This window comes from Panthera uncia, chromosome B1 (assembly GCF_023721935.1).
Source record: "Panthera uncia isolate 11264 chromosome B1, Puncia_PCG_1.0, whole genome shotgun sequence".
Classification (NCBI taxonomy): Eukaryota; Metazoa; Chordata; class Mammalia; order Carnivora; family Felidae; genus Panthera; species Panthera uncia.
Genome location: NC_064811.1, coordinates 195,599,140 through 195,619,013, shown reverse-complemented (window position 1 = coordinate 195,619,013; position 19,874 = coordinate 195,599,140).

Below are 19,874 nucleotides of genomic sequence, written 5' to 3'. Positions count from 1 at the left end.
CTCTCTCAAAATAAATAAATAAAGATTTTTAAAGAAGAAAATAGCAAGCAGTGTCAGATAGGAGATACCAAGTCCAGATAGCTGAGGATGAATGTAAATTGTAGCCAGACTATGACTACTATTCACAGATTTTTTTTCATATGGAAAATGAATTTTATTAATAGCAAATGTCCCAGCATTTTGAAACTAGATTATGTTGTATTAAAGGAATGGCTAAATTTCCCCTATTAAATGTTGATTAAACATCCTATTGTGGTCTTTTTTTTTTCCTGATATAAACAGGTAAACTCTTGACATCACTTCTTTTTTTAGGCTTAGTGAGGTATAATTAATAATTAAATAGTAATACATTTAAAGTCTCAATATGATGATTTGACATACATACACATTGTGAAAGAACCCCCACTACCAAGTTAGTTAACACATGTACTAGCTTACATACATCTTTTTAAAGTTTGATAACACTTAAATTCTACTGTCTTAGCAAATTTCAATCATACAACACAGCATTATCAAACAAGGTTGCCATGCTATTCTCGGTCATTGCACCCTTTGTAATTCATCATGATCTTTGTCCAAATGCATGTTGATCTATCTAGAATATAACTCCTTAAGGACAGAGAGCAGAGATTTTACAGCATAATGTTAGTACAGTCCTAAAAGAAATGGTGTGTGTGTGTGTGTGTGTGTGTGTGTGTGTGCGTGTTCATTTTGATTAAATGACTGAATGAGTAGGTACTTGGCACTGTTAATATTGGATATATGAATAATGCAAAGCAGACCCCAGGAGGCCCAGAGAGAGAGATAACAGAAAGCTTTTCAGGGTTCTGACCTACACAGAAAACATCATGTTTAACATGAGGCTCACCAGATCTATGCCATCGGCTCATCAAACACAAGAGGTTCAGTCTTCCATATGCCAGACAGAAGGAGAGAACTGGTCATCAGTGAAAAGCCCTTACAACTACCAAAAAAATTCAGCGAGGAATACTCCTCACAAAACATTTCATTTCTTAAATTATATTTAGTGACCTAGGGTAGGAATTATATTTATGACATGTATTTCTATCAGTGGTGATCAAACTATGGTCCTATATAATAATTTGAAAATCTGTAGATTTGCTTAAAAGATAATCTAAATTACTTTAACTGTAGTTATAGGTTATCCAGATGATCGCTGTGATGGACTCAATGCTCGTGCTCCCTCAGAATTCATAGATGAATTCCTAATTCCCAATGTGATGGCATTTGGAGATCTGGTTTGGGGAAGTCATAGGTCATGAGGATGGTGCCATGGTGATGGGATTAGTTCCCTTATAAAAAGAGACAGGGGACAGATTGCTACCTTTCTCTCTCTCTCTCCATCACATGAAGAAACCAGGAATAGGACCCTTATCAGAGCCTACCTGCCACACCCTGATTTCAACTTTCAAACTCCAGAACTGTGAGACATAATGTTTAAGCCATCTAGTCAATGGCATTTGTTATGCACATGTGCGAACTTACTAAGATAACTCAGTATAACTGGGTACTGTCACATGATTCCAATGCCAGGCTTCCTTTTCATTTGATGGCTTTTTGGGAGCCAAGTGATTGAGTAGAGTGAGAACATTTAACTCATAAAGTATTGAGTGGTACCTTAGCTGCCAGTCAACTGTCACATTCCGATGTCGAGATGACAACACTGTGGCATATTTATAAACAATAGTCTAAGGAATGCGGTGGTTTAGGATGGGGGAGTGCTAAGTGAACCAAATTAAATGAAATTAATTAGATTAAAAGCTTCACTATTTGGAGCTTCTGTTCTGCTCCTAGACAGGACAGCAGAGGTCTCTGAGGGCAGAAATCACAGATTTGTAGACGAATAGAGTAAGAAGACCCCTGTGCAATTTTGCCTTCTCAGGTTTTGACTCTGTTTTGTTTTGTTTTTCCTGAATGGTGTAAGCCCAAAAGTACATTGGGAAAATGGTTCTCTTTAAATTTCACTAAGTATCTCTGATGATATCTTGGTGTCCCACTAAGCTTTTTGTAATGGAAGCTTATCTGTATAAACTGCGTCTTTGCGGAGGCTTGAGACATTCTTTTTTCAGATTCAAAATTTTAATATTCAGCAGCTATAAACTGAGACAGCAAATTAGACAAGTGACAGGTTTAAATATAAACACACACTTACACCCAAGAGTGGAATTGAAATCACAATCCCCCCACCTATACAGTACCCAGACTTCATCTAAATCTGAAAGGCCATATCTCCTTGACTGCTTAGTAAACCATCCTAAAACCTCAACCCTGGAAAGGCCTTCTGTCTTTATCCAATCTATCTCCTGTCTCAGACAAGTGAGATCTTAGGCCCCGAAAAGTTAAAGGTTATGATCAAAAGTACCTGGTTTGTTTGTGGCAGAATTAAGGCTAGCATTTAAATCTCTGGGCTATCAATCTGAAAATGTTTGAAAAAAAAAAAAGGACAAAGACATCACATGATGAACAGTATCAGGTTTAGGGTATTGATGACGTATTTTTCCACATTGCCCCACTGGGTAACAACAGCACTTAATCGATATGATTGCCAAAGGGTTGAAGCCTGGTGAAGAGCTTAGTACTCAGTGTTAATTGTCGACAACAACAGCAACAACAACAACACCACCATTTAAACCTCACTAGCATGGAAAGTCATCTAAAGAAGTAGTTTTGACTTACTTACTGTTCACTATTCCATTCTCAGCTGGTGGGACAGTTTGTATGAGCTAATTCCTCAATGAATGGTAAATATTACTTGAATGAACAATGTGCCATATATAGAAATGCATCTATCTCTTATCTATCTATCTATCTATCTATCTATTTCTCTCTACCTCTATATCTTATCTTATCTTATATATCTCTATATAATGTAGGAAAAGGGCTCTATGTAATCAATATACTCTGAAGGGCAATCCTAAAAGCATAAAACCAGATCTAGTAGGGAACATACTTCACAGAAAACAAGGGAGGTCTCTATATTGGATTGAATGGTGCCCCCCCCCCAAAGATATGTCCATATGTTAATTCTTAAATACTGGGAATGTGACCTTATTTAGAAAAAGGCTTACTGCAGATGTAATTAAGTTAGGGGGGATCTTGAGATCATTTTGAATTACCCAGGTGGGCCTTAAATCCAATTAGAAGGGTGGTTCAGAAGAGACAGAAGGGAAGTCACAGAGGAAGAGAAAGGCATGTGAAGATGGAGGCAAGCGTTGGACAGATGCAGTCACAATGAATGGAGGCAGACAACAGAAAGTGGAAGAGACACAAAGGAATTTTCTCGGAGAGTCGTCTGATCCAGCCCTGCTGACAGCGTGGTTTTGGACTTCTGCGAGAGAATACGTTTGTCCCGTTTTAAGCTGCTCAGTGTGGAGTAATTCATTATGGCAGCCACAGGAAACTAATACAATTTCCAAGTCCAAACAAGAAACACAACTGAAGACAGGGAACTATAATCAGTAAGGAAAAGAAAAAGAGAATCATGAGCACTAAGTGAAAAAGAATAACACAGCCACCAAACCCGATGTGTGGTGTGATGGGATTTTATCTGGAGCCCATCACACATTTTCAGAACTGTGTTTAAAATTTCTGAGTTAAGAGGCGACTTTTGAAAGAAATCAGGCCAACAGGATTTCGGCAGAAAAAAAAAAAAAAAAGGAGCAACTCTGGTTTCACAACAAGAAACTACTAACACAATAAAGAAGAGTCGGAAATAAATAATTTGGACTCTGAAGACATGATCCTAAAATACAAGATAGCAGTTACATCTATAAAATAAAAGTAAAGACAATATTTAAAGAAATTAAACAAACAATAAAGGAATGAAAAATAATGAGTAGGCAGCATGGGATACAGAGAGGAAAAGAAACAAATATTATCTATTAAAAATGCACTATTTTAAATTTAAAACTTGATGAATAAATGAAATGCAAATTAAGCACAGCCCAATGGAAATAGTGACTTCAACAATGGATCCAGAATAAGTTAACCAGAAATTAACATAAAGAGAAATGAAGAGAGAAACCATGAAAATAAATAAGAGATATGGATGACAAAATGAGGATTACTACATGGCTAAGTAAGGTCTAGAGAGAGATAATAGGGTAAATAAAGTACTATTTAAAATGTTAAAAAACTGAATAGTTTTAATAAGAACCCAAAGACAGAGGAAACACTAAGTATATATCAGGGAAAATAAAACTTGCAGATATAGTATGGTGTATTTTTTTTAGACCATCAAAGACAATGGAGGAACATAGAGATCACAGAGACAGATCCACAATCATATGAAAACATCAAAGTTACGGCAGAGTGTATCAGTGGCAAAATAATTGATTATTTAACAAACATCCAAGAAGAACTGGTTATCATAGGAAAAAACCTGAAATGGATTCTTATATTAGGCCATAACTTAAAATAGATTTGGTATATTAAAACTTGGATATAAGAAAGAAAAACTTTAAAACATTAAAAAGAAAACATAGACAAATAATTTATAAGTGCTTATGGGAGTGGAAAATTCATTACATAGCACTTCATATTGACCATGATCTAATTACATTAAAACTTAGGTCTCCATTTATTTAGCTCTGTGGTTTGGACAAGTAACTTCACCTTCTCCTTTTCAGTGACTCCATCCACAAAACAGAGATAATAATAGTGTATATCTCACAGAGTTGTATTAGGAATTAGAAAATCAAAATATATAATGTTCAGGGCAATACTTCACTCACCGACACACATACACTGTTTCACTTTTATTATTGATGCTTTCATAGATTTATTACTATTTTGGGCACAACTCCATGTTTCAAAAACTGTTCCTCAAAAAGTAATCATGGGATACCCAATTACCTAATTCTCACAGTTTATTAAATTACCAACATCTTACGACTATCTTGGCTTTGATTTCTTCACTTTAAAATTCTTTACAAGCGGGAAAACTTAATTGGGTACAACGGGTATAGGTCAAAGATTTTACATTTGAAGATCGCACGGAATAATGGGTGTGAGTTCAGTGAATTCAGAAAAGGGATCCAGAACTTTCAGAGTTAAAGAATGCTCTCAAATGGATAGGCTTGCATTTTGTTTCTCATTAAAGTTTGATAAGGTGACCTCTGACTATTTGAATGATATTCTTTGCTGACCTGGAACTCTACTGGCAGCCAAGAATAAAAGACCTTTTGCCTCCCCCCTCTAATCTCTAGAGTGCATTCCTTTCAAATCCTGTGGAGTGCTTCAGAATTTGAGCCTTGGCTCTAAAATTGAATTCTGTCCATTTACATAAGGCTTTTTGTTTGTTTGTTTAGGAGATACGATTGTTCACAGAGTCAAACCAAGTTAATTATTTTCTTTGTTAACAGAAATTTTTAGGGGAAAATCGTGAGATTTCATGATTCAGCAGGTTTACCATAATAATACAGAGATTTCTTATTCAAATGTAAGACATGTGTATGTGTTTTCGAGGTTAGGGTTTACTGTTGTAGTTTCACCTCATTACATGAGTTTATAAGGTAACAGAGGAAAGGATTTTTCTCTCTCCTACATTACTTAGAGGTGTCCCGCTTTAAATAAGTTGATGATAAATTCTTATTTGGTGAGTGAATCCATGCATGATCAAAAGAGTAGTTTTTGAATGAAACTGAGATTCCTTTTGAATCATTCTGGATAAATGTTTGTTATTTAGAAACATTAATTAGAACACTAATGTTCTTTTTTGTTTTTTTTTTTTAATTTGAGGGACACAGTTGAAAACACCATCATTTTCCTTCTATGGAAAATGTTATGAACGAATGAATGAATTTATCTTTTTAAACTTTATTCATTCATTCATTCATTCTTTTTTTTTTTTTTGAGAAAGAGTGCATGAGTGGGGCAGGGGGGTGGGGGGAGGAGAGGGAAGGGCAGAGGCAGAGGGAGAGAAAATTCCAAGCAGACTTCATGTTCAGCACAGGGTCTGATGAGGGACTCAGTCCCATGTCTCTGGGATCATGACCTGGGCCAAAATCAAGAGTGGGATGCTTAAATGACTGAGCCACCCAGGCACCCCTGTTATGAATTAATTTAAAATTAAATATTATTTCAAATTTAGGACTCTTTGTCTTATCCATGTTGTGATTATTTCTCCCCAAATTCTGATAAGGTACTACATTTAGAAGTTGTACCCCTATATTCACCACATGTAATCAGAACATTTAAAGAAATGTTTATTGAAATCCTGCTTTCTATGGAGAATACTAAACTCTGCTCTGAAATCTGGTAATATAAAGCAGTTTGTCATGAAATTTATTCACTATATATATGTGTGTGTGTGTATATATATATATATATATATACACACACTATATATATAGTATATAATTATACTACATATATGTATATACACATATGTATATGTGTATACACATACGTATATGTATATACACATATGTATATGTATATACACATATGTATATGTATATACACATATATATAGTATAATTATACATGTAGTATGTACATATATATAGATAGATATCTATATATATCTATACATATATACCCAGAGCTATATATACATATATAGTGTGTGTGTGTGTGTGTGTGTGTATGTGTATGTATGATATGGTAAAATAGCTTGAATTCCAAATAAGTAACCAAGACGATGCCAGTGAAAATGAAAATAAATGAGCTAACTCTATAGCCTATGGTAGTAGGGATATTCTTCACATGAAAAAGTTAAATTGAATAAAACCTGGATGGGTGAATGTCATTTATTAAACTTAATTAGCACAATATTTTGCAAGCAGATGAACAATGTCAATGTGGGTCCAAGGCCAGGTTGCTCCAAAATGTGTCAGTTTGGCATAATGATTATTTTAAGTTTAAGTTACTTAAGAAACAGCCAATACAAGAACAACGTTCTGACCGCGCCCCCCACCCCCCAAAGCTTTGTCTCCAGAAAGCAGGACATGAAGCTTCCTATACCAGGAGGTAAGGAGAAATTCTTTTCGCCAGAGATAGGGAATTCAATGCTGAAATTGCTCTAAAAACAAATCTGCTACTTTTACTAATTTACTACCCCAGCCCAAATTCTATTTAGAATTCCTTACTAACTGAAGCTCCCAATCATATATTTTCTTTGAACTGTCAATTCCTCGCAGATCTATTACTTTGACTAAAAACTGTAAAAGCTTCCTGGCTTGGTTATTTCTTTGGGTCTTTATTATTGGGTCTCTGTAAGCACATAAACTCTCTTTTTTTCCCTCCTGTTCATCTGTCTGATGCCAATTTAATTTTTAGACTAGCTAGAAGCACCTTAAAGGATAGATTAAAATTTTTATCACAACATAAGCAAAGGAAATGGATAAGTCTCATGATGATTCGTCATGAAAACCACTCATGTGAGTCCTATATGTGTATGATTACAAGTCCCTCTGTCCCTTATAATAAAGGATATTTCTTTTCAATAACTAAGTACTATTTAAATAAGATCTATTAGTATGAATGACAGTACCTAAATCGATACTAGCTTTTATTAAATTAAATGCTTATAGAGATCATCTGGTGGGATTCCTGAAAATACACAAAACAGGAGGCAAAAACGTTTAATTCAAAGTTATTAACATGGGCTTACTGACCACACAACTGGAGCCATAGGAGTCTTATTAAATAAGTTTAAAAATAACACTGTAATTGCTTAAAATGAGGATATATCTACTATATCCCTATATAATGATTATAAAATTACATATAAGACATATTATAATGGTTTACTTCCAGAACATGGATGCTTGTGGATTAGAATAAAATTTTCTACATATCATCACAATTTTAAAGATAAATAAAAGTAGTCTAGAATAATTTCATAAAACATGAACCTATAAACACTAGACTTTTGGAATTAATTATGTCTCACCAATCCTGTGGAACAACACCTCCTTTTACAGATTTCCTACAAATTATTTTCCTAAATTCTTCAAATGTGAACATGTTGCCATCTTCATCATATCATATCAAGGGCACATAACATCGCCACGACATCGCCACTGATGTTGTACTCGATCACCTGACTAAAGTGGTGTAAGTCAGGTTTCTTTACTGTAAAGTTACTCTGTTTTCCCCCACTGCCCATTCTGTACCACTTGGAAGCAAATTATGACATGCATTTGAAACGTACAGAGTAATTACGCTCCCCCTCCTTAAGGGCAGGATATATACATCAATTACTTGAAATTCATCTGCATGGGAGAGTTGTTCCTTTTCCTGCATTTGCTTATTTATTCAATCCTTAATTTATAACAGTGTAGACTCACAGGTATTTATTTTATACTTGGGATCTAATCCAATATTATTTATTATTATTATCATTATTATATGCTCAAATTGTTCCCATATGTAGCCTTTTCATACTGTTTCTTTCATTTAGCAATATGCATTTAAGGATCCACAATGTCTTTTCATGGTTAGATAGGTCATTTCTTTCCTTTTTTTTTTTTTTTGATAGTTCATTGCTTTTTATTACTGAATAATATTCCATTGTATGCATATCCTCCAGTTGATTTAACCATTATTTCATTAAAGGGCAACTTCCATTTTTTGATGCTATTGCCAATTATGTTTTATTAATTTCAAATTCAAATTGTTTATTGCTGGTATTTAAGAAAGTAAAGTAAGTGACTTTTGTATATTAACCTTTATCCTGTAATTTTCTACATAGACAGTTGTCATCTGCAAACAAAAATAGCTTTATGTCTTCCTTCTCAATCTATATACATTTTATTTCCTTTTCTTTTTTCATTGCACTGCCTATAGTTTCTAATATTGTCTTGAACCCAGTATTAAGATAGGATATTCTTGACATTTTTCTGATCTTAGGAGGAAAGTGTCCAATTTCTCAGTACAAATTATGACATTAGCTATAGGTATTCATTTTATCAGGTTGAGGAAGTTCCTCTCTTTTCATAGTTTGCTGAGAATTTTTATCATAAAAGGTTGTTGGATTTTGTCAAGTGTTTTTATGCACATACTGATATGATCATATGACTTTCTTACTTCAGTCTATTGAAGTGATAGAATCCATTAATTGATTTTCAAATGTTGATCTAGACTCACATATATTAAACAAATGCCCAGTGGTCATGTGATATTATGTTGAGGATTTTAGGATGTATATTCATGGTTTGTACTTCTTTGTTGCAGTGTCTTTCCATTTCGGTATGAGAGTAATGCTTGCCTTATAGATCAAGGATTCCCTTTGTTTCTGCTTTAAGGAAATGATATGGCAAATTCATATAAATCCTTTCTAAACGTGGGGAAATGACCAATGAAATCATCTGGGTCTGGTGCTTTATTTTTTTTAAGGTTAACAATTATTGATTTCTTTTATTTGATAAAAGTCTATTCAGATGATCTGTTTCTCTTTGTGGGAGTTTCAGTAGTTTGTCTCTGTCAGTGAAGTGGTCCATTTCATCTAAGCTATCAAATTCTCATGCATAGAATTAATGATAGTATTATTTGATTATAATTTATTATCCATGGAATAAATGGTAATGATTCCTCCTCCATTTCAGATATTGGTAGTTCCTGTCTTCTCTTTTGAATTCCCCTTTAGGCTTACCAATTTTACTGATCTTAACAACAACAACAACAAGATGTGGGGTTTGGTGACTGTCTTTATTGTTTCCTCTTTTCCGTTTTCATTGATTTCTCCTGTAATTATTATTATTATTTCTATCCTTTTGCTTCCTTTAGAATTAATTTGCTTTTATTTCTCTAGTTTAACAAAGTGGAACCTTAGGTTATTGCTTTACATTTTAAGTTAGATCAACAATTTTTAATTTCTCTTGAGCTTTGAGTAGGCTCATGTATTTTACAAGGGGATTATTTTATCTCTAAACATTCAAGGACTTCCCAGCTGTTATTGATTTCTACTTTAATTGCACTGTGCACTGAGAACATACTTTGCATGGTTTCTATACTTTTACTTTCCAATTTTATCTACATAAAATTAACATTAAGTGTTGTGTAAGTTTAAGGTGTACAACATGATGATTTATGATATACATTGAGAAATGACCACAGTAGAGTGAATTAAAACCTCCATCATTTCACGTAATTACTATTATTCTTTTTTCTTTATCTTTTTCTTCTTTTTGGTGTAATGAAAACATTAAAGATCTGTGTACCTAGAAACTTCCAAGTATATAATAAAGCAATGTTAACTATAGTCAGTATGCTATACACTAGATGCATAGAAAATACTTATTTTATAGCCAGAAGTTTTTACGTTTTGAGCAATATATCCCAATTTTCGACATTCCCACCCCAGAGGATACCACCATTTTATGCTCTGTTTCTGTAAGTTTGGCTCTTTTAGATTCCATACGGAAGTGAGATCATACTGTATTTGTTTCTTTGTGCTTGACTTAGTTCACTTAGCAAAATGCCCTCAAAGTCCATCCATGTTGTCAGAAATGTTAGGAATTCCTTCTTTTTAATGGCTGAATAATATTCTGATATATACATGTACCTGATTTTCTTTATCCATTCATCCACTGATGGATACCTCAGGTTATTTCCATATTGTGGCTACTGTGAACAATCCTTCAGTAAACTTGGGAATGCAGATATGTCTTTAAAACAGTGATTTAATTTCTTTCAGATATAAAATCAGAAATGGAATTGCTGGATCATATGGTACTTGCATTCTTAATTTATTGAGGAACTTCATAGTGTTTTTCATAGTGACTGTAATCATTTACATTTGCACCAACAGCACACAAGAATTCCCTTTTTTCCACTTTATTTCCAGTACCTGCCATCTCTTGTCTTTTTGATAAGAGATATTCTAACAGGTGTGAGATAAAATCTCATTGGAGTTTGATTTTCATTTTGCTGAATTAATGATGTTGAACATTTTCATGTACCTATGGCCATTTGTACATCTGCTTTGGAAAAATGTCTATTCTAGACCTCTGTCAATATTTCAATCAGATTATTATCATTACTTATGTTGTTATTGAGTTATATGAGTTCCTTACTTATTTTGATATTAGGGTTTTTTTTAAATTTTTTTTAAAGTTTATTTCTGAGAGAGAGAGAGAGCATGAGTGAGGGAGGAGCAGAAAGAGGGAGACACACAATCCAAAGCAGGCTCCAGGCTCTGAGCTGTCAGCACAGAACCTGACGTGGGGCTTGAACTAGCGAACTACGAGATCATGACCTGAGCCAAAGTCAGACACTTAACCGACTGAGCCACCCAGGTGCCCTGGATGTTAGTTTTATCAAGAGTTGGTTTCTTACTCACTTTCATTCTGTTTAGATTTTCTATTTCTTCATCAGTAAGTGTTGGTAGGTTGTATGTTCCTAGGAATTTGTCAATTCCTTATAGGTTGCCCTATTTGTTGGCATAAAATTGTTTATTTGTATTTCTATGGTATTAGTTGCAATGCCTCTCTTTCATTTCTGATTTTATACATTTGAGTTCTCTCTTGTTTTCTTATTAAGTCTAGCCAACAGTTTGTCAGCTTTGTTTATATTTTCAGCAAAACAGCTATCGGTTTTAATATTTCCTATGTTTTTCTGGTCTCAATTTCATTGATTTCTACTCTGATCTTTGTTTCTTTCTTTTTCTAATGTTGGATTCAGTTTCTTCTTTTTCTAGTTCCTTGATATGTGATGGTAGGTTGTTCGTTTGAGATTTTTCTTTTTTTCTTAATGTAAGTGTTCATCACTATACAGTTCCTTCTTAGAACCACTTTTGCTGGGGTCACCTGGGTGGCTCAGTTAGTTGAGCATCTGATTTTGGCTCAGTTCATGATCTTGAGATTTATGAGTTCCAGCGCTGTGTTGGGCTCTGTGCTGACAGCTCGGAGCCTGGAGCCTGCTTCAGATTCTGTGTCTCCCTCTTACTCTGACCCTCCCCTGTTCATGCTCTCTCTCTGTCTCAAAAATAAATAAATGTTAAATTTTTTTTTAAATTAAAAGTTTTTTTGTTTTGTTTTTTTTAATAAGAACTGCTTTTGCTGGATCATATAAGCTTTGGCATGTTTTGTGTTCATTTTCATTTTTCTCAAGAGTTTTTTTGCCCCCATAGTTTTTTTCATTCACCCATTAGTTTTTCAGGAATGTGTTGTTTAATTTCTACATGTTTCTGAATTTTCTAGGTTTCTTCCATTATGGAGTTCTAGTTACAAACCACTGTGGTTGGAAATGGTACTTGGACTCTTAAAGATGATTTATCTGGCAGAACATTCCATGTGTGCCTGAGAAGAATGTGTAGTCTAGTGCTGTTGAATAGAATGTTCTGTTTATGTCTGTTAGGTCCATTTGGTCTAAAGTATAATTCAAGTCCAATGTTTCCGTATTGATTTTCTGTCTGGATGATATATTCATTGTACAAAGTGGGGTATTCAAATCCCTACTATTATCATATTATTGTTTATCTCTCTCTTCAATTCTATTAATATTTGTCATATATTTAGGTGTTTCAGTGTTAGGTGCATAAATATTTACAAATGTTATACCCCTTTGATGAATTGAACACTTTATCATTATATAATGACCTTCTTTGTCTCTTGTTACAGTTTTTGGCTTCAAGTCTATTTTGTCTGATATAAGTATAGCTACCCCTGATTTTGGGGTTTTTTTTTGGTTCCATTTGTACAGAATATCTTTTTCTATCCCTTCACTTTGAGCCTTTATGTGTCCTTAAAGCTGAAGTGGGTCTCAGGTAGGTAGCAAATATGTTTTTGTTTGTTTGTTTTTTAATGATGTAGCCACTCTATATTTTTTTGGAGAATGTAATCCATTTAAACTTAAAGTAATTACTGATAAGTAAGGACTTATTAATGACATCCTTTTAATTGTGTTCTGTTTTATGGTTTTTGTTATTTTCTTCCTCTGCCATTGTTTTAATTTATGAATTATTTTCTGTAGTAATAAGCTTTGATTCACTTTTCTTTATTTTTTGTGTATATACTATAACTTTTTACTCTGTGGTTTTTCTGAGACTTAACTAAAGTATTATATATATATATATATATATATATATATATATATATATATGGTACTGTGTTTTACACTGATTGCTTTGATCACATATAAAAACTCTCCCCTTTTACTCTCTTCCATATTTTTTATGTTTTGGATGTCACAGTCTGCCTCTTGTGTGTGTTTATGTGTGTGTGTGAGTGTGTGTGTTTTTATCCACTAATGAATTACTATATCTAAATGTATTGTTAATACATTTAATACTTTATGACACAAAACTTTAAAGTGGTTAACACATCACCATATTACAGTACTAGAGTATTCCAAATTGGACCAGTATACTAATGTTATCAGTGTGTGGTATATATGCATGCTTTAAGTGTCGTTACATTTCAGCTTGAAGACATCCTTTCATAATTTCTTATATGGTATATCTATTGACAGTGAATTTCCCTCAGATCCTGTTTGCTTGGGGATGTCTTTATCTTGTTTTCATTTCTGAAGGACAATGTTGACAGATAAACCATTCTTGGCTGGCTTTTTTTTTTTCCTTTCAGCAATTTGAATATATCATTCCATTCTCTTCTGGCCTCCAAGGTTTCTGCTGAGAAATCAGCTGATAGCTTTATGGTGATATTTGGTGTATGAGGTTTTTTTGTTCTTGTTGTTTTGTTTTGAAGTTTACTTATTTATTTTGAAGGAAAGAGAGAGTGAGCAAGGGAGGGGCAGAGAGAAGGGAGAATTCCAAGCAGGTTCTGTGCTGTCAGCACAGAGCCAATGTGGGGCTTGAGCTCATGAACCATGAGATCATGACCTGAGCTGATATCAGGAATCAGATGCATAACCAACTGAGCCACCAGATGTTCCTGTTTTGTTTCTGTTTTTGTTTTTGTTCTTAATGTGTCTTTGTTTTTGAGTTTAGACAGCATTCTTATAATGTGTCTTAGAGACAGTCATTTTGGACTGATTTTGGGGTATCATATTAGCTTCATAAATTTGGATGTCCAAATTGCTCCCTAAATTTGGGAAGTTCTCACTTATTAATTCTTTTTTTTTTTTAATTTTTTTTTTCAACGTTTTTTATTTATTTTTGGGACAGAGAGAGACAGAGCATGAACGGGGGAGGGGCAGAGAGAGAGGGAGACACAGAGTCGGAAACAGGCTCCAGGCTCCGAGCCATCAGCCCAGAGCCCGACGCGGGGCTCGAACTCACAGACCGCGAGATCGTGACCTGGCTGAAGTCGGACGCTTAACCAACTGTGCCACCCAGGCGCCCCTCACTTATTAATTCTTAAACAAGCTTTCTGCCCCCTTCTCCCTTTCTTATACTTCTGGGAATGCAGTAATTCCTAGATTATTTCTCCTCACGGTATCTACAGTTCATGCAGACTTCCTTCTCTCCTTTTTACTCTTTTTCTTTATTCTCCTCTGATTTGGTAATTTCAAAGTTCCTGTCTTCTACTTCACAGATTCTTTCTTCTCTTTGATCCATTCTGATGCTGATGGTCTCTTTTGCATTATTAATTTTATTCACTGTACTCATCTGCTCCAACATTTCTGTTTGGTTCTTTTTTATGATTTCTATATCTCTGTTCAACTTCTCATTTGGTTCATGTATTGCTTTCCTGATTTTGCGGAATTGTTTTTCTGAGTGTTCTTGTAGCTCACTGAACTTCTTGAAACAGCTTCTTGAATTCTTTTTTTGGGCAAATCACAAATCTCTATGGCTTTGGGCTGTGTTGTTGAGAAAATACTGTGTCTCACTGGTGGTATCATGTTTCCTTTATTTTTCATATTTCTCAAAGTCTCCCAATGTTGTCTTCACAGTTGGAGTAGCACTCACCTCCCCCAGTCTCTTAACAACTGACTCTGGGATATACTTTCTGTCAATTCTGCTAGAGATTCTGAGCCTTTCCCAGATCTTTTGTGTTGATATGCATGGTCCACTCTTCTTGCTCCCTCTTGTGGCAGAATTCTTAAACTTGGATGCCTTCCTTCAATTCTTCTAAGCCAGTCTGGATGACAGCATCCCTTTTGCTCTACCTAGGACAGTGCTAAATGTTCAAGTATGTAGTTTCTCCCAGGCCTCCAGAGTTCTCCCAGTTTCTCCCAGGCCAGCTTTCTGTGTGTGCTCACTCATGGTATAGTTTCACTCCATCAGAAGCATGCACAGGAGTGGAGGATGTATGAGTGAGTTTCTCAGAGTGCCAGTGATGCCGTGGGCCACTTGGGGAAATGTGAAGGTGAGGAAGGCCCAGTGGCTTGTAGGCGTGATTCATGATGGACTTCACAACATGGTTGGTATCATCCACAACCTTCTAATGTCCTCCAAAAGCCCTACCCTGCCTCTCCTAGCTGTTTCCTGCCACCATTCTCCTCCTCCTTCCCCTTCACACAGCACATCTCTGTATTCTTGATGGCTGAGAAAGAATTGGGTCTCTGTAGTAGTGTAACTTGACTATGGGTAAGCTGGTACTTACTAAGGTTCTCATTTTCCCCTATGGAGTAAATCACAGGCTGAGAAGGGCTGTCTTGGCACTGAGCTGTGCCATCTTTGGAAAGGGGTGACACAGGTAAAGTCAGACTGTTCCTCTCGTCCTGTTCAACATGTCCAGCTCAGGTTTTCTTTTCTGTTGCTCTATTGGTTTTGCTAGAACTTCTCCACTTGCCCTTAGACTTCCACAAAGGCTCTCTTGTCCATGGGTGATTGCTTAAACCACTGTTCCATTATCTGATACGGCACCAGCTGTATGGCACTGGTGATGGAACCCAAACTAAACTGGGTTGTAGCTAAGTCCTTAGGGATACAGAGCCAATTCCAGGTCTGTAGCTGAGATCATGGTTGGTGAGTCTGCCACCTGGGTGTGAGTGTGTGTTCTCAAAATGGTTCTCCATCATCTTGGACTGCGCTGGGGTTTCACAGATTCCTCCCTGGATCCCAAAGCTCTGTGTTAGCCTGTGGATGCATGCCACATTGTCGTTGAGGTGGCAAGGGACATGTTTTTTTCATCACCTTGCTGACATCATTCTCTCTATACCCTTTTTAAGGGTATGTTTTATAGCCCAGAATATGGACTATCTTGGTGAATGTCCTTTGTGAGTTATGTGAGAAGGTAAATTCTGCAATTCTGCTGTTATTGGACACTATTCTATATATTCATGACATCCAGTTGATTGATAGGTCTGTTTAGGTCAACTATATCTTTACAGATTTTCTACTTGCTTGGTCTATCAATTCCTTAAGTACAGATGTTGAGATCTCCAACTATCATAGTGGATGTGTCTATTTCTCCTTTTGCTTTGCCCTTACATAATTTGATGCTCTGTTTTTACATGCATACACATTTAAATTGTTGTGTCTTCCTGGAAAATGTACCCTCTGATAATTATGTAATTCCTGTTTTCATCCTTGATAATGCTCCTTGTTCTGGCATCTATTTGTCTGAAATTAATACACTTACTCCATCTTTCGCTTGGTTATTATTAGTATGGCATGTCCTTCTGCTCTCACTTTATCGTTCTTTATATTTAAAGTGAATTTCTTATAAAATATCTTGTTTCTTTATTATAAACTCTGGTGATCTCGGTCTTTTAATTAGTGTATTTAAAACTATTAGGTTTCGAGCGATTACTCTGTTACAGTTGAATTAATAACTACCATGTTTGTAACTATTTTCTATTTGTTGCATTTTTTTCTTTGTTCCTAATTTTTGTGCCTTATCTGACATTAATTGAACATTTTACATGACTATATTCTCTCATTTCTTAGCATATAAATTATATTTCTTTTAAAATCATGTAGTAGTGCTTGCCTTAGTGTTTCTAGAGTACACTTTTTTTTTAATGTTTGTTTATTTTTGAGACAGAGAGAGACAGAGCATGAATGGGGGAGGGGCAGAGAGAGAGGGAGACACAGAATCGGAAGCAGGCTCCAGGCTCTGAGCCATCAGCCCAGAGCCTGACGCGGGGCTTGAACTCACGAACCGTGAGATCGTGACCTGAGCTGAAGTCGGACGCTCAACCAACTGAGCCACCCAGGCGCCCCTAGAGTACACTTTAAGTTCACTTACTAACGACACTATACTTCGGGGTACCTGCATGGCTCAGTCAGTTAAGCATCTGACTTCAGCTCAAGTCATGATCTCACGGTTCATGAGTCCGAGCCCCGCGTGGGGCTCTCTGTGCTTTTCAGCTCAGAGCCTGGAGCCTGCTTCGGATTCTGTGTCTCCCTGTCTCTCTGCCCCTCCCCTGCTTGCACCCTGGTTTTCTCTTTCTCAAAAATAAAATAAACATAACAAAAATGACACTATACTTCTTAACATACAGTGCGGGTACCTTATACAAGTATTCTCAATTCTCTTTTCCCATCCCTTAATACATTGTGGTTATTCTTTTTGCTGATCTGTATTCTATAATCACTACCACATTATCACTACTATTATTTTAAACAAATGCTTTACTACTATTATTTTAAACATGCATTTTATGTAACAAAGGACATGCTCAACCAAGTGAAAAATCAACCTACAGAATGAGAGAAAATATTTGCAAATTATGTATGTGATAAGGACTTAATATGCAGAGTATCTAAAGAAATCCTACAACTAGACAACAAAAACCAAATACTCCATTAAAAACACGGCCAAAGGACTTGAGTACATATTTTTCTAACTGCGATGTACAAATGACCAACAAACACATCACTAGTCATTATGGAAATGCAAATCGGAACCACAATGAGATACCACCTCACAGCCACTAACACGGCCCCTCTAAAAAAACAAAAACAAAAACAAAAGAAGAAGTGTTAACAAGAATGTAGGAAAACCGAAGTCCTTGTGTACTGTTGGTGAGAACAAAAAACGCTGCAGCCACTTTTGAAAATAGTATGGAGGTTTCTCACAAAATTAAAAATAGGACTACCATGGGGCACCTGGCTCAGTCGGTTAAGCATCTGACTCTGATTTCAGCTCAGGTCATGTTCTCATGGTGAGATCGAGCCCTGTGTTGGACTCCGTGCTAACAGCACAGGATTCTCTGTCTCCCTCTCTCTTTGCACTCCCCCTCCTCCCCCCACTCCCCCCCGCCCCCGCCACTTGTGCTTTTTCTCTCTCAAAATAAATACGTAAAAATAAATAGAACTCCTGTATGATCTGGCAATCCTACTTCTGGATACATATCTAAAAGAATAGAAAGCAAGTTCTTTAAGAGATATTTGTACATTCTGTCCACAGCAGCATTATCCACGATAGCCAATAAGTCGAAGCAACTCAAGTGTCTATCCACAGATAAATGGGATGACCAAAGTGAGACACACACACACACACACACACACACACACACACATACATACACACACTGGAATATTTCATACACACACTGGAATATTTTTCAGCTTTAAAAAGAAAGGAAATTCTGACATGGGCTACAATACAGATGAGCATGTAAGACATTACACTAATTGAAATAGCCCGTCACAAAGAGACAAATATTATATTTTTTACCTCTATGAGGTGCCCAGAATAGACAAATTCATACAGACAGAAAGCAGAATCGTGGATGCCAGTGTCTGGTGGGGGGTGGGCGGGGAGAAGGTTATGGGGAGTTGTACTGAATGGTGATGAAATTTCAGTTTTGCAACATGAAAAAAGAGTTCCGGAGATTGTCTGCACAGCAACGTGTCACTACTAAATTGTACACTTAAAATGATGAAGATGGGAACCTTTATGTTATAAGCATTCTAACACACTTAAAATTTTTAATAAAAAAGATTAAGAAAAAAAAGCATTTTGATTTTACCTTCATGTTTTCTTTTCTCATGCCCTTCTTTGCATTCTGTACATTTGAAATTCTAATCTATACAATTTTCCTTCTCCCTGAAGAACTAACATTTCTTTCCTACAGGTCAGTTTTGTTGGTCTAAGAAACTGTTTTTCCTTCCATCCTGCCACCCCCCCCCCACCTTTGGAGATTAATTTCACTGGATGTGGAATTCAAGTATGTTATTGTTGTTTTCTTCAACATTCAAATGTTTTAAAATACTTTCTTCTTGTTTGTATGGTTTCTGATGAGAATCTGTTCTTATTTTTATCTTTGTTCCTCTATAGGTAATATCTATATATCTATACCTATACCTATACCTATATCTATATCTATATCTATATCTATATCTATGTCTGTGTCTGTGTCTGTGTCTGTATCTGTAACTGTATCTATATCTATATCTATCTATCTTTAAAGAAGCCAGACTTGGAGCACCTGGGTGGCTCAGTCGGTTAAGCATCTGACTTCAGGTCAGGTCATGATCTCACTGTTCATGAGTTCGAGCCCCGCGTCGGGCTCTGTGCTGACAGCTCAGAGCCTGGAGCCTGCTTCGGATTCTGCGTCTCCCTCTCTCTCTGACCCTCTGCTGCTCATGCTCTGTCTCTGTTTGTCTCAAAAATAAATAAAAACATTTAAAAAAAGAAGCCAGACTTAAATGATATTTAAGTCTGGCTTCTTTCAAGATTTTCTCTTTGTCTTTTGACAAAGATACGCAAATTAAATATGACATGGCTAGCAGTATAATTCTTTAATTTTTCCTGCTTTGTGTTTCTTGAACTTCCTGAATCTATTTGCTTGTTTGTTTGTTTCTGCCATTAATTTTTCAAGTTTCCAGCAATGATTACTTCATCTATGTTTTTTTACTTCCTTCTCTCCTACTTCACCTTTTGGTATTCCAAGTGTATGTATGTTCGCTAAAATTGTACTACTGCTCTTGGAAGTTTTAATGTTTTCTTTCGATTCTTTATTCTCTTTATGTGTAAGTGTGAGAAGTTTCCACTGACATATCTTAAGGCTCAGTGACTCTTGCCTTGTTGTGTCTAGTCTGCCGATGAGCG